General features: G+C 42.0%; 2 pseudogenes; both read right to left on the bottom strand.

Annotated features, from left to right (window-relative positions):
• Positions 1-1,398: 1,398 nt before the first annotated feature.
• Positions 1,399-9,962, bottom strand: LOC136136020 (large ribosomal subunit protein mL45-like; annotated as a pseudogene).
• Positions 9,963-10,396: 434 nt separating this feature from the next.
• Positions 10,397-11,272, bottom strand: LOC136136021 (dual specificity protein phosphatase 18-like; annotated as a pseudogene).
• Between the last annotated feature and the right edge of the window lie 5,460 nt (positions 11,273-16,732).

Genomic DNA, 16,732 nt, shown 5'->3' on the forward strand with positions numbered 1-16,732 from the left:
AGTCTCTAATTTTTCAATGATAAACACTTATGACTTTCATAATAGAATTAAATAAAGCCTTTTTTATAATGATGACTTTTTGGTAGGCATAAACAAGCTTATTTTAAAATTTATACAGAAAGGCAAAGAACTTAAAGTTGGTAAAACAATTTTGGAAAATAACAATAAAGTTGGAAGAATCACTCTATTTAGGCTAGAATGTCAAGGCTTACTCCACAGCTACAATTATTAAGAGAGTGTGATATCTGGCAGAGGACTAGACACATAGATCAATGGAACAGAACCGAAAACCCAGAAATAGACCTACAGCGAGAGAAAGAGAGAGAGAGATTGACTGATTAATTTTTAAAATTGGTTCACATAGTTGTGAGGGGCTAGGAAATTCAAAATCTTGCAGAGCAGGCCAAGCTAGGCTGGAGAACCAGTGAAGAGTTGATTTTGCAGTCTTGAATCTGAAAGCAGTAAATCTAGAGGCAGAATTCCTTCCTCCCTGGGGAAATCTAAGACTTTTCTTTTAAGACTTTCAACTGATTGAATGAAGCCCATCCACATTATGAAGGGAAATCTGCTTTACTCAAAGTCTACTGTGTAAATGTTAATCGCATCCAGAAAAATACCTTCACAGCAATATCAGACTGGTGTTTGGTGGAGGGAGGGGGAGTGGGGTTTGTTTTTTGTTTGGTTTTTTCAGGGATAAATGATTTCTTTGGATTTACATTCCCCTATGAAATACATATGATGATTCAGTGAGTCCATGTATGAGAAAAGACCCTCTTAATGACACCATCTTTTATAAACACTAATTATTTTTCCCAAGTCTGGATTTCCTGGAAGTCACATCACTCACAACGAAGCTTATCTTTCATTTCTGCCATTTTAAAGGCAGGCCTACTTCTAGCCTGAACCAGGAGAAGTACAGAACCCACAATTTGTCCAACACCCTGACAGTGTTTTATTTCAAACTCTGGTCCCTGCCCTGTGATTAGAAAGAAAATTCTGCCAGTTTGCTCCTGACAGCCTCTGCTGTGGGGAAAACTGGTATCAGATGTTCTCTGAAACATACTGCCTTTCATCTAGACTCAGAAGCTAGATGTGCAATTAGTAGAAGGAGGAAGAGGTGGTGGTAGAGGAGGGGGAGGAAGAGGAAAAGGAGGAAGGGAAGGGGGAGGAGAAGACGGAGGTGCATGGCTGTGCATACCAGCCACCCACCTGAGCCCAGCCATCAGCCATGGTTGTTGAGGATGAGACTGCTAAAAAGACCTAAGCAGGATGGGAGAGAACCAAGGTAGTTCCTTCTACAGCATCATGGAGATGGATGACTTCCCAGCTCTCCGATTCATAGACTTCTCTGCTTCCAGCCACCTCACCCGTGCTTCATCTCAGGAGTCATTTTTGCCATCAGGTTAGCTGAGGCTTATGGGCTTCTCCTTGTGGTTCTTCCCACAGTTTCAGCTGGGGTCCAGGGATCATTACTGTCTTAGGGTTGGGCTGCTTAGGAAGTATCCATGGGGGTACTGTTGCATAATCCAGCTCCCAAAGGGATTTATCAGGTGCTTTTCAAATACAACATACTCCAGGACATCATTGGCCACATCTTCCTGTCCATACATCAAACAGCCAAACTGATCATAGACAGTCAGAGTCTGCTGGATGTGCATGAGGACAGTGACCTGGCCATACATGTTGCTCTGCTTTCACAGACTTCAGCAGTGAATCTGAACCACTGGAGTGGTTCTAAAGATTCTACAAAGTTCTGGCAGATGGGCTTATGTTTGATGTCCCAGACGACATCCAGAAAACAGTGATTAGTCACCAAGGTGTGAAGCCAGTCGTGATCTAAGTTGTTTAGATAAATGTGAGCGGCCATGAAGATATCCTTAGCTTTTTCAGGGAAGTCCTTCGTTTTAAAATTAGCATCATATTCTTTTATCTTCCGAACGGACAATTGCGAGGCAACATTCTTCTTCCACTGCTCAGTGCTCTGTGTCAGGCTTCCTTTGAAAGAAATGACATGAGAGCATCACCCTCAGGAGGAACACAGGCATCGAAGACACCAGCTGTACAGGTCAGACGTGTGAGATGCTCCAAATGTTCCAGAGGCATGACCAGTCCCACCTTCTGGGCATTCTATAAACTCCTTTTCTGATTCATATTTGGGTTCACAAGTAGGGGGTATGAAACGTTTTTTAGTTCTCACTAGAACTACAGCTATGTACTGAGTCACCAGGACTGGCTGCAGAGACCACCATTCTAATGGTCTGGATAAGCAAGACAACCTCCCCCGGCACGGGGGCTGCCATTTTTTTCATGCAAGGGCCCCTGGAATGGGGACTAAGAGTGAAGAGCCTGGGACAGGTGAGAAGGCGCAGAGGGTGGAGCTAGCTCCATATGGAATCCAACTGCGTACCATAACCTAGCCAAATTGACACATAAAATTAAGCATGACAGTAGCTTTTTTTGATAGCCAAAAAATAGAAACGGATTAGTGACTAAACAAACTTGTACATCAATATCATGGAATACCACTCAGCAATTAAAAAAAAAAAAAAGCAAACTATTGTTGCAGGCAACAACTTGGATGGACCTCAAAGGCATGCTAAGTAAAATAAGCCAGCCTCAAAAGGTACTGTATGATTCCATTTTGTCATTTAATTTTAAAATAACAAAATTATGCAGATGGAGAACAGATTGGGTTTAGGAATGGGGACAGGGGATAGGTATGGCTATAAAGGGATTGTAGGCAAGACTGATGGAACAGTTCTATATCCTGACTGTGGTGGTGACTACACCAATCTACAAATGTGATGAAATTGCATAGAACTACACACACACACACACACACACACACACACACACACACACACAATTGGTAAAATTTGTGTAACCTCAGTAGATTCTACAAATGCCATTTGCCTGGTTGTAATATTATACTATGGTTGCCCTTAAGGAACTGGGTGAAGGATACATGAGACCTCTTTCTATATTATTTTTGCAAATTCCTGTGAATCTACAATTATTTCAAATTAGAAGTTTTAAAAAGTGCGGGGGTTTAATTTGGTTAGGTTGTACCCAACCAAATTAATTATTCCCAACTATCTGTGACCTGTTCACTGTACATCAACTATATTATCTAGACTTTCTGTTGGTAATTCTGTGCTCCATTTTTAAAATCCATGAGCCTCTGAATGTTTCTCCAAAACCTGTAAAAGATTAATTATGGTCAGCCCTATTGGCAGACACCAAAAGAAGCTTGTAATCATCGATCTCTGCTACACAATTTATTTATTTATGGATGCTTCTCTTCTTTTACCCATAATTTCCTACTCGTGGAGGGAGGGAAGCAGGGAGTTTTCTTTGGCTGACTTGGTGTTTGGCAGCCACTTCATAGTGAAAACTAGTCTGTGCTGGGCAACTGAGATGCAAACCAGCAGGTAGAGAGAGAGAACGACAGGTCTGGAAGACAAAGATTCCTGTCCAGATCTACACCTTGCACACAATGAAACCGCAGAAATGACTACTAATATAGTGCAAGGCGGGGAGGGGCACAGTTTTTCCAACAGTAAAATTTTGATGCCAAGGGGGCCATGTGCCCAATGCAGAAGGCAGAGGGATGGTGATAAAAGGAGCCATCTAAAATTAAATTGTGATTGAGAACCAGGATCGAATTACAAGATAAATTTCAAACGGTAATAAAAGTTTGCAAAGTCCTAGGTGAGTTTTCTGAAAATGTCAATTGATATGCATTTACATATCTTACATGTATCTATATGATTGCCCAATCAGATTGTAAGCTCCTCAAAAGTTGGACCCTAGAGTGGCTGGTCTAGTTTGCTGCAAGTACTAGCATTCAGTAAATTACAGAAGGCTACTCGCATGTGCTCAGTACCTAGTCTTGGCGTTCTTTTGCACATGCAAATTCATTCTGTTTAATCCTCACAATTATGCCATTAGCACATCTTATTGCCTGCATTTTGAAGACGTGGAAAAGCACTCAGAAAGTTTTAGTGACATGCTCAAGGATTTATATAGGCAATAAGTGGGAGGACTGACAGTCAAATATAGGTCTGTGTGTCTGGCCCTAAGACCGTGTTCTCTCAACAGCAATCAATAGTTCATGATTATAGTTCTAATGACACAAAAAATTCCTTAAGTTGCTTTCTGAATCAAGCAACAGTATGTTATGCTCTATAACATTCTAGTGTTAATTGAAATTGGGAAGTCTGGATATAGTAACTCTTTATAGAGAATATAATTCGTCTATAGTGCTTCCCAACATAAAAATGATATTAGTTAGAGGGAGAGAAGGGAAAGGAAAAAAACTGAAAAGAGGAAAGAAAGGAAGGTTGAATCTGTGCTGGCTTTAGAAAGGAGGTTTATCCAAGTTTCAGAGCACTGTGAGGTTATTGCAAATTCTGAATTATAGCAGTTTCCAATTACAAAAAGATTTTGGTGACATCTTAAATCTTGCAGGTAGTATTAGGAACTTGTGTTGAAGGACAACACAGATTGTTTGTGACAGCAATAGAAGGTACAAGCCCTGCCCCATGCAAAATTTTTACTTCTACCAAGTAATTCCAGAGGCATTTTTTTAAATTAAGGGGTAACATAAAACAAAACAAAAATATCTGATACAGCCTCTCAAATAGAGCACAGGATTAGAGCTGAAGTCTAATGTAAAATATGGAGTGAACTGCATTAGCTGCTGAAAATGTAGAACTTTACCTGAGTCCTGTATTCCTGGAAAACAGGGATGATCAATACATTCTTTCGTATTTCAGAAAACAGCTTATTGCAAAGAATCACCCTTTCACATGTAACTTATACATAAGATGTTACAGAAAAACCCAAAGAAACCTTTTGGCCAACCCAATAAAACCCACGGATGACCCCACTGTTTATCTATGACAAGGCCAGACACAGACCCTTGAAATTTCCATTCTTTGTCTTCTAAAATATTGGTTGAACTGTTTGTCCCCACTGAACAATCTGGACACTAACGTGACTTGACCAAACTTTCATCAGGCTTCTCTCCTTCCCCCAGGACCCTGAACTCTGGGCCACCCTTGGGCTTAAGCAAGCACTGGGACACAGAACAAAACCCCTTAACAGCCTCTCCTGAGAATCAGCTGACCACAGAAAAAAAGACATTTTCTGCTGAACTCACCAATCAATCCCCTGCTCCCCCCATTCCCCACACTCAGATCTTTCTAACCTTGTTTACTCCTCCCTTTAAAAGAAACCCCTTTCTGCCTGGCCTTGACAACATTTGTAGATATTATTATGGTCAGAGTCTTCTGTTGCAGTAGTTTCTTTCCTCTTACTATAATAGTCACCCCCCCTCTCTCAACTGCAATAGTCTTTTCAAATAAAGTCCCTCCTTACCTAAGTCTGGATTTGTTTTTTATTTGATACTACCTAAAGATGGAGTTTCTAATATTTTTGGAAGCATTTTTCTCCTCTGTCAAAGTTTGCTTTTATTTATGATTTCTCTTTTATGGATTTTACGTATTCATGCCTGGTTCGGACGTCACACAGGCAGAGGGACCAAACCCTCTAAGGGTGTTAACAAGCTTCCCACATACCTCTTAGGTTAAAATGGAAATGAATAGGCAGGAGGGCTGCTTCCATATGCAAACGCCACCAGATAATCAATTCTATTCTAATATCTCTCTGGCTGCAGAATTACAGCTTCTAGGCCATTTAATTCACTTCCAGCTAATGCCTGAGGTGCCAATGTATACCAAAGAAAAAAGAAAAAGTAGATCAAACTAAAATATTTCCTTAGGTCACAGCAAGTTAAAAGCCTGGCCAACTCCAAGTTTCACAGAACATCTTTGTCATCTTATCCCTGAACTGGCCCAAATAAAAAGTTTGCTAGTGTTAACAAACTATCAACTTTGCACCTTGAAACTATTTATGTTATCACAAAAGTTTCAATGGCATTATTCTCAAACAAAAGTGAGGATACCGTAGACTGGCAAAGGGTATTTTTGGCTAGTGCATTTAATAATAGGTAAAGTCATAATAAGTTAAAAATTGTAGATCACATTTAATTATGCATATTTAATGAATTACTTACTGAAATCATAGCTAACTTTAAACACCCAGAGTATGTAGTATCTATAGTCATAGGGTGCTTTTGCTGATTCTTGCTCAGAAGTTTCTGGTACACACTGTCATGGTTGCCAGGATCAGCAGTGTGCTGCAAAATGTTTAAAAACTGGCTCTGGGGGAGAGGGTAGGCCCTGATGCGTTGCACTTGCCAATTTCCACAGTGTAAATATTCCCACCATGGCTCATTTGAAGCTATCAATGCGACTGCACTTGGAGTTGAGAAAGAGATGCTCAGCAACACACCATAAAGATACAATAGAAGTAAATAACCTCAAGAGAGCATAATAATAAAATGAAGTAAGATAATTAGGAAGTGATGAGTTTTGAGTATATATAATTTGGGGTTTTAGTATAACTTATTTAACTGTAAGTTTGTGTAATTTAACTTTTTTTGTTTGGTTTGGTTTGGTTTTTTGTTTTTGTTTTGCGGTACGTGGGCCTCTCTCTGTTATGGCCTCTCCCGTTGCGGAGCACAGGCTCCGGACGCGCAGGCTCAGCGGCCATGGCTCACGGGCCCAGCCGCTCCGCAGCATGTGGGATCTTCCCAGACCGGGGCACGAACCCATGTCCCCTGCATCGGCACTGCGCCACCAGGGAAGCCCCTAATTTAACTTTTAATAATGGCTGTGTGAAACAACAGGCTTGCAAAATCCCAGGAAATTTATCAGTTTCTGTATTCTGGCACAAGCTGGTACCAGTGCCCACCAGTGAGTGAGTCCAGGATCCATCCTTCACTTTGGCTACAACCCCTAGAGGACTAGGTAACATTATTTAAGACAGGAATGATTTGGCTCACAGAAGCTTAAAGGATTTTACTGGCCAAAAGGCATATACTACCTGTGGTGGGTTGAACTGTGGCTCCCAAAATATATGTCCAACTGGATCCTGTGAATGTGAGCTTATTTGGAAAAAGGCCTTTGTTGATGGAATTAAGTATCTCAAGATGCGATCATCCTGGATTATCAGGGTGGGCCCTAAATCCAATGACCCATGTCCTGATGAGAGCAGACAGACAGAAGAAGAGAACACACAGAGACACAGGGAGGACGTCCACGTAAAGAAGGAAGCAGAGACTGGAATGATCCATTTATAAGCCAAGGAATGCCAAGCACTGCCAGCAGCCACCAGAAGCTAGGAGAGAGGCATGGAACAATTCTCCCTCTTAGCCTCCAGAAGGAACCAACCCTGCTGACATCTTGATTTTGGCTGGCTAGCCTCCAGAACTGTGAGAAAATTAATTTCTGTTTTTTTAAGCCACCAAGTTTGTGGCAATTTATCATGACAGCCTTAGGAAACTCATACACTACCCCATGACAATTAGTCTTGGTCAAACTGGGCTCAGAGAAAGAGGCTTTGGAGACTTTAAAAGCGATAAATTAATAACTTGGACAATTATGCAGCACTATAACCATGTACAGTCACAGTGGAGGAGACAAGTGAGGTCTCAAGGGAAAGACAGCTTCCTGGTGGCATTCTTCTCTGCCATAAAATGTCATCTCAGTACTCCTTATAGATCAGGCATGGCTAGACTCCCTGGTGACCCAGACATAACCTCAAACGTACCAACAGCCAAGGCTTATTTACCAGGTGGGGGGAACAGATGTTCTTAAATTTCTCAGCGATAACCTTTTTTACCTCCAGAGGTTGTGCTCCTGTTTTACAGAATATTCTAGTTCTATTAACTGGGAAACAAAAGGGTAAAGGAAAAAAAAAAAACTGTGAGATGTAAACATCCAAGAGACCTTGAAAAGAGTAGGAGATTTGAAATTTTACCATTGATTACGATTATTAATCTGACTACATAATTTGTGGGGCCCAGTGCAAAATCTCAAGAGAGTTCCCGCAGAGCATTAAACCAAGTGAGAGCCCTTCTACACACGGGTCTTGTGAGACTGTATAAGTCACATGCCCATGAATCCAGCCCTATTAATGGGATATCAGACCTAGCTACTACAGATTAGAAATTGTGATACTTGCGCCTAATATACTATTCTCAAAATTTTTTCAGCATTCTTACTTCCATTTAGAAATGACCGGCCATATATCTGTTGCAAATAAATGCTGACATGCACTGAATTTTTTTACATAAATGTTCATAGAAGCTTTATTCACAATCACTGGAAAAATGGAAAAAACCCTTATCTTTCACCTGGTGAATGTAAAACAAACCGGTATTATCCATACCATGGAACACCACCAAAAAGCAACAACATGGATGAATCTCCAAGACATCATGCCCAGGGAAAGAAGCCAGCCTCCAGAGGTCAAATCATGCATGACTACATTTATGTGACACCTTAGAAAAGGCAACTCCACAGGGATGGAAAACAGATCACTGTTTGCCAGAGGTCAGGGTGGTGTGAGGGCTTGACTACAGAGCGGAAGCATGAGAGAATATTTAGGAGTAAGGGAACTGCTCTGTGTTCTGATTGGTGATGGTTATATAAAACCTTACATGTGTCAAACCCTCAGAACTTGTACATCCAAAAAAATTTTAATTTTATGGTATGTTAACTTGGAATTTTTTCAAACGAAAATAAGATTTGGATATATATCCAAATAAATGTCTCTTAAAAAGTACTTTACATTTTCCATCTGAGTTTCTGCCAGAGAGGCTGCTTTGGGGGGCTCTGCCACAACAGCCCTGATATTCTGTGGGACTGTTTTTCCATCTGTAAAACAAGATCAGTCCAGAGCAGTGATTTTTCATTCATCTCTCTCCCCAGTTTCATCCCTGGGCACTTCTTTGTGAGGTAGGGGAACATTTGAAGAGAAAGAATGTTCAGCCCAGCTCCACTGGGCTCCAGACCCACAGCTCTGCATCAGTCAGAGCAGTTGTGCTTTGCTTTATTTCATATATTGTCTCCAGAACTTTCATTTAGAATAGTTGGTCCCAAGCCACATGGTTAGGTACCTGAGGAGTTTAAACAATCCCACATTCCAGGGCCTAGTGGTAGGGCCAACTCCATTGTCCCTTGGGCAAGTGCCCCCGTAGAGCTTGGTGGTTAGCCAGACTGAAGCACTGGTTTAAATGGTCAATGATTCTAAACAAGATGTTTGAGGAATAGCTGGAATCATGCTCCTTGCTTCACAACCTTTGGACATACAATGGGATTCTGAAAAGGCTGCTAAATCTAGGCTTCCCCTGACATACCATCTGAAAGGAACTTAAACTTCCCCCTCCCCCCACAGGATGGATGATTTTGGGGAACATCACTTTGCAAACAATAAAGGGCTGTGCATAGATGGGGGGAATGCTGTTATGAGGATGAAGGCACAGACCAGGGACCAGCAGGGCCTGAGAGTAGCATTAATACTAAGAGCCACCCTTTACTGTAAGCAAGTACCCTGTGCCAGTCACACTGCTAGCAGTCCTTTAATCCTCACAACTCTGGGAGAGAAGGGCTGTCACTGTGGAGACTGATAAGGAAACCGAACCTCTGAGAAGCTACAGGTCACATGATGACAGCACCAGGTCCCAGCCCACACCTCCAACCTTCCAAGCCAAGGGAAAACCTTGAGGCCTGACATCAAGCCTGCTCTCTCAGCACTCACCCCCAGAGAAAGGGACTAATGCCACCTTTCATCAAAGGCTGCTGGGAAGTCACCACAGGCACCTTGACACCTTGCCATCTGGAACAGCACTCAAAAATTATTTTTAAATTTTATGTAATGAAATGCTTTCTTCAAAAACTATCTTATGCTTCAGTCCAATCTATAAACCCAGAGTTAGACTGCTATGGTTGAAGGTCGGGGGAAGGGTGGCCTGAGGCTCCCAGGGCTCCCAGAGCACCACTTGATCACTTATCTAGCAAATTGGCACTTACTGTGAGAGGTACAGGAGCCATGATGCCTAAGGCCCTGGCTCTGCGCTCCAAAGAATGAAGTGGGATTCTGGCTGACTTGCTCCTGAGAAGTGGGACGGGGGGGAGGGCTGTAGGACTCCAGGCCTGCCACTTGCACTGAGCACTGCTGGCAGGTCCATCTGAATGGGCACCACCTGCCTCACCTCCTCCCTGGCCTGGTCCCAGTAGTCGTGCTCTGGCACTCACAGGGTAGGAAACTTATTTTCACCATCTTATATTTAGGGAGTTTTATTCTTCAAAGTTACGGATTATAAGGTTAAAAACTGCAGTCACCCTCCCTTTTTTCTTGGCCTTATAAGAGCCATCATCAGATTTTCTGTATCAACTAAAGTAGAATGTTCAAGTTCAGATCTTGGTGTAGGATCAACTGCAGACCCGCACCTCTGACCCCTGGGGCAGGGGCTCGCCAGGATGGCTCACCGTTTGGCTGCCATCAAACCAACCTCTTTCTCATAGATGTTAGGGATCACGTCCATCAGGGAGTTGATGGTGTGTGCAGTGTTCTTGCCAAACAGCTGGAACTCCTAGTGGACAAACTGCTCCCAAAAACCGTTGTTGGGCGGGATAAGTGCAGGCGCGGCCTAGTCCCGCCATGGGTGTCTGGCAGGGCCGGGCCTGGTCCTTCGCGAGGCAGCAGAGCTGAGGGCGGCCGAGCGCTGGAGCAGAAACGGCGACTCTGCGCAGCAGAGGGCGGCCGTGCTTCATTTCTGGATCGTGGGTGCCCTCAGCAACGGGGCCCAGGAAGTCGTAGAGGCACGAGATGGGTGCATCGGCCACAAGCACCTGCAGCTACTGGGTGTCCTGGTATAAGGTGTTCTCTACCTCCACCGAGACGTTGATGACCGTGGTGATCTGGTTGCAGGACAGCCTGAGCTTGTTGCTGGCGGCCACACCGTTGCTGGTGTACAGGCTGCTGGTGTTCTGTGAGAGGCCGCTGGCCGAAGGCTGCCGGAACTGAACCAGGAGGGCACCCCGGGTGCGGTCACCAAGGCGGAGGGGCGGTGGCCAGCAAGGAGCAAGGGCTGCATCTTTCTCCTGGGCTGAGTTCACTGAAAACTCTCAACCGTCGGCAGGTGGGCTCCTTTAGGGAGCAGCCACACCAAGAAATCTCGGGGAAAGGGTCCAGGAGAGAAAAGACAGGTCGCGACGTGGGAGCCACAATTCCCGCTGGTCCGGCGTTGCTCTGGTTTCCATGGCAGGCCTGAATGGGCCCTGCCTGGTCTTCGGAGAGAGCCCGGCCTCTGCCTCCCTGACCCGGCACTGTTTGGGCCCCGGCCCACCTGGTTACCCATCCACGATCGCGACAGGCCTCACGGCTACCCCTGTCGAGAAGTCTGCATTGAATTTTGTTGAGCATTATAAATAATTAGGTGATTCCTCCAAATTTCTTAAGGAGTTTGGAATGCAGTTTACTATCTCTTCTAAGCACAAAGAGAAGAAACCCCATTTAGTCTCCTGTATTAGATATTAAATCCAGAACAAAAACTATTGAGAATGGGAGTGCTTAGCATTGGAATGGATCTTTAAGAAAAAAGCCCTCTCTGGAAAACTAGGATGGGACAGACACCCGTTACCTGGGTCATTTCAGTAAGGTCATCTAAACAGCTCTGAGAGCTGGGCCCCAAAAGCCAAATGAAAGACTCTCAAAAAACAATCCAGAAGCGTGAGAAAATAATGTCCTCAACTACCTAGAGTATTTTACTGATTTTCCAAGACACATCTGTGTCTCCATAAAAGCAAATACTCACATTGGCTACTTTTTCTCAAGTACCTGGAGAGTTCCCCACTGGCTGTTGCTGTTACTGACAGTTATTTAGGATTCATGATTCACCAGACAGTAGCTTAGAGGCTCTGGAGGGACACTGACCCTGCCAACACCTTGATTTTGGACTTCTGGCCTCCAGAACTGTGAGAGAATAAATTTCTGTTGTTTAAAGCCACCCAGTTTGTGATATTTTGTTACAGCAGCCCTGGGAAACCAATACACCTCTGTAGTCTTTTACTCGTGAAAGTGTACCTTAATGCAAGCAAATGAGAGGGACAATCTTACAGAAACAGCCTTGAATTCACTCTTTTTTTAAAAAAAGTATTTCCCAAACCTCATTATTTTCAATGTAATCTGTAACAAACAACCTATGACACATTTTGCAACCAATCACAGCACACCCAAGCAACCAATCCACTGCCTGTACTAGGAACTGCCAATCCCACCCAACAGTTTAATTTTACTGAGGAAATGGAGCTCCCAAGAGGCCAAATAGCTCACCAGCTTAACTATGTATTTATTCTCATACCCACCATGTTCTAGCAAGTTCCTTGAGCACAGGTAGAAAAAGACAACTTGAGGAATGTAGAGGATACCTCATCATTGCTCACATCAGTCCCCAAACTTTGCCCTCTGACTCCAGTTTAAGTCATTTTGTGCACGATGGCTGAATGCTGAAACTTCCATAAGCAATTAGGATCATAACTCTGACTTTGAAGGCTGATAAAGTGATGTATTCAGGCTGCTGTACAAACCAAGAAATGGCTCAGCGTCCTGGGATTAGGATGTGACACAACATCCTGTGTCAGGGCATAGATCTCATGCAGGAGAGGAAGAGCGTCTGTGCTTTGATATTGCCATCAAGAGACTCAGATTTATTATTAAATCCTCATTGGGTAGAAAGACCAATGGTGAATTTATCAAGAAGCCTGCAGTATAATTTTGAAGAGAGTGAGTTCTCTGCACCTCAAATAAAAGTCTAATACAGGCCTCAAGTATAGCCAAGACAAAATGTCAGAAATTTGAACGTAAGAAATTTATGAGTGCAATTAACTAATATCTTCAACCTGAAAATTGTCCTCTTGGTTAGGATGCCCTTCCAACAAGATGACTCTTGCTGACCTAGATTTCTCACCATAATAGTCCTATTTGCATCCTGCCTAAATGTTAATTTAGTTGTCATCCATGTTTTGGAAAATAATATATCTCCTATTTTTGAGACATAACCAAAAAAGTTATAAGAAACTAATTTCTCTGCCAGTAAATCTAGTCTTCTTAGAAAGAAATTGAAGAATCACATAAGTAATCTAAACATTCAAACAACAACCTCCAAGGAGATCCAAATACTCACCAAATAATCTAATACTAGAGTTTGGGTCTAAAACCCTGAGTTAAAGCAGGAAAACCTCCCTAAGGCACTAGAAGAGGAAAGAGTCAAGGGCAATGCTGGGAAATGCCAAGGGTCCAGAAAAGCCAGCAGATCTGCCTTCTAGCCAAAGGGATTGCAGTGGTATCTATATGAGAGAAAAGGTTAGGGCCAGGAGCCAGGCAGAAAGAAAGCCAAGAATACAATTGGGAGAAAGCAATTGGGGTCCTTGACAATGGCTTTTAATAAAACTGAAAGGGCCTAAAATGCCAGTGAGTCAAAGTAGATTAAAGACATGATGAGGTATTTTTCTTAATACCCACTGCTGACTTTATTTATAAATTAAACAAGAAGGGAGGGACTTCCCTGGTGGTCTAGTGGTTAAGACTCCGTGCCCCCAATGCAGGGGGCCCAGGCTCCATCCCTGGTCAGGGAACTAGATCCCACATGCATGCCGCAACTGAGAGTCCACATGCTGCAACCAAGACCCCAACTGCCGCAACTAAGACACGGCACAGCCAAATAAATAAAATAAAATATTAAAACAAAAAAACCAAAAAAACAAGAAGGGTGACTTGGTCTATTAAAAAAAATAGGTTTTCTCAAAACCACTTAACTCCTGAGCCAGTCACAGCTCCTATTACCTCTTATAGTCTGTAAATGTGCCTGCCCTGTTCTCAACCCTGAAGCAGTCTGAAGTATACATGTTACCCATCGTAGGATCACTATGATTGATTGGATCAATACTAGACACAGGATTCAAGACCAGGCAATTCATTGTCTAGCCAGCACCCAATTAAAATACTTTCTCAAGAATCTAAACTAAGAGGTATACAACTGTACTCAGTGGGTAGAATATAATTGAACTGAAGGGACATGTGACTCTGACTTAGCTCACCATTTTGGTGGAGACAGATGTGCAAATAGATGATAACAATCCGCAGAAAAAGAGATTGGAGCAACATAAAGAAAGAGGCACCTGAGAGCGTGTGGTCCAAGAAAGAGTGAGAGGGAGAGATGGGGAAAGTAGCTGCCTTGGTAACTGATGGCATAGCAGTCCTAAGTCACAATTTGTATGAAATATCTATAAGGACTTTGTCTCAGTGAAGTTTCTGTATTCTTTTGACAAATGTCTCGAATTTTGTCAAATTCTCAAAGTTACGTGATTTTGGCTAGAGCAGCACAATAAGTTTTTCCTCAAATAATACTCCTACTGTTACCAGATGGCCCTTGGGTGGGCAGAACTGTCTTCTAGAGAGAAAGACAACTCTGGGAAAAGAGCAGATGCTATGAACAAATTATCAAAAGTGTACTCCAAAAAAAAAATTTGGGACTTCCCTGGTGGTCCAGTGGTTAAGACTCTGTACTCCCAGTGCAGGGGGCCCAGGTTCGATACCTGGTCAGGGAAATAGATCCTGCATGCAGCAACTAAGAGCCCACATGCCACAACTAAAGATCCCGTGTGCCACAACTAAAGATCCCGTGTGCCACAACTAAGACCCAGTCCAGCCAAATAAGTAAATATTTTTTAATAAAATAAAAAAATAAAATTCATGTACATATATAGCTCTGCATGTAAAGCAGTATAGAATATTATAGATTCATTGGTGTTAAATGGGACAAACTTAACTCCTGTTTTTGGGAAAGCTACAATAAGCTTCACCCAGAGGTAACAACTGTTCATAATGATCTCAAATTCCACTGATAGATATACATATCCCTTTTTATTTCTCTTCCTTATCCCTCAAGATAATGAAGACTACTCTGAATGTTACCTGAGGGAAAAGCAGTGATACCTAGATGTTTCTACAAGATGAATTCTAGGTGGAAAAAGTTGAACAAAGTTTAAAAAGAAAGAAAAAGCCAATTTCATCATTTTTACAAATTTTGCCTTCAGTGGAAGGCAAAATTCAAAAGGGAAAATATGCTGTAAAAAGAATATTTTTGATGCTTTTTGCCCAAAATATGCAGGATTACATAAAAAGAAGGGGGAGGGGAATAACAAGAAGACCTAGATTATCAGACAGGCACCGCTAGTTCCAACATGAAGACCCAAACATAGTCACTCTAATAAAATGGTATTTAAATGACACATTCAAACCCATACTCAAAATACAATCATGCCAGCAAAACCAATAGAAAGAATTCACTGTTTTTTATTCAGAGGAGGAAAGAAATCTCTAAAAGAAAATGATGATAGAAAAGCTAGCCACATCATTCTACACGGAACAGAACAGTCTGGCAGGCTGTCCTTTCTGAAGAACCCTGCTCTCAAGATGGTTTAACACAAGGCAGTTCTTTCCAGAGAGCCCAGAACACTGTAATGATGATTCAAACCAGGTAAAAAAGAAACAGTAAAAAGAAAGTGCTGAAGGTTTTCAATGTATTCTCATCTTAAAAGACATTTTCTACTACTTCAACAGAAGAGATGCCTTTGTGGTTGATTTTACATGCTTGCCTTAATAGTTTCTTTTGTGAATGGAAAAAGGCTTCAAATTATTGCAGTAAAGACTATAATAGCAGCATGTCCAGAGAGAACTAAGACTTACAAACAGACCAGTCTATAAAAAATGCTGTTTGTATCAACTCTGGTTACCAGAATTCTTAGGGCAATGGGTAGAAAGTGTCCATTCGTTATAGGTATCTATACATAAATATATCTGGATGGCATATTTAACTCTGAAACAGAAGATGACAAAAGATTTTGGGGGAAGGATAAGTCCAAATGGTGAAATGGAAATCATGTATACAGTATTTAATGGGTAAGTCCATGTACTATGATGATTAAGATCTCAAAGCAGAACAATTTAGTTGAGTAATAGCTCCACTACATACCAGTTATGTAATCTTGGGCAAAGTAGTTAACCTCTCCAGGTCCTCATCTATAACATCAACATAAGAAGACCTATCTCATAGAGTTCTTTGGAAAATTTCGTAAACAAACACATAAATCACTTAACACAGAGCCTGAGTCACAGTAAGTACTGAATAAGTCAATGTGATGATGACTATGACAATGACAACATCAGTTTCAAGTGCCTCCTCATTATGGATCCAATAATGATCTATGTGACCTGTGTGTCTGCTCAGGTCCAGTCCAAGCATTTTTTGTCCCCATGTTCTCATTATCCTACTTATCATTCTCTGTGTTTCCCTAGTCTTTTCCAATGATTTTAGATGTGGGGAGGCCATTTTCTTATTTCAGGTTCCCAGTAGTTCTTCTGAGTCTTTGAAACTACAAATACATAAAGTTCTCTTTAGAATCTTTACACATAGTTTTTCTTCCTTTATCATTACCTTTAAATGCGACCTGCTCACTTTATTTACTAGTATAGGAACGGCATATGTTTGTCTCTCTGAGGCTGCAGTTCTTTAAACTCAACACCACTCTCTCGTGTTCTCTGGCATGTCTGTACTTTAGCAGGCAGTCACATTCCAATTGGATTCCAACTGAAAACAAATTCCCTAAGTGTGCAAAAAAAAGATACTTCCTTTATAACACCATTAAACATTATTCCTGACTATTAAATTATGTCATGGCTACTATTGTTCATCCTACACTAGCCAAGTATTGGACTCAAACAGTGAATAAGAAATGCTTGTTAAACTAAATTGGATTAT

This window comes from Phocoena phocoena, chromosome 16, assembly GCF_963924675.1.
Source record: "Phocoena phocoena chromosome 16, mPhoPho1.1, whole genome shotgun sequence".
NCBI lineage: Eukaryota > Metazoa > Chordata > Mammalia > Artiodactyla > Phocoenidae > Phocoena > Phocoena phocoena.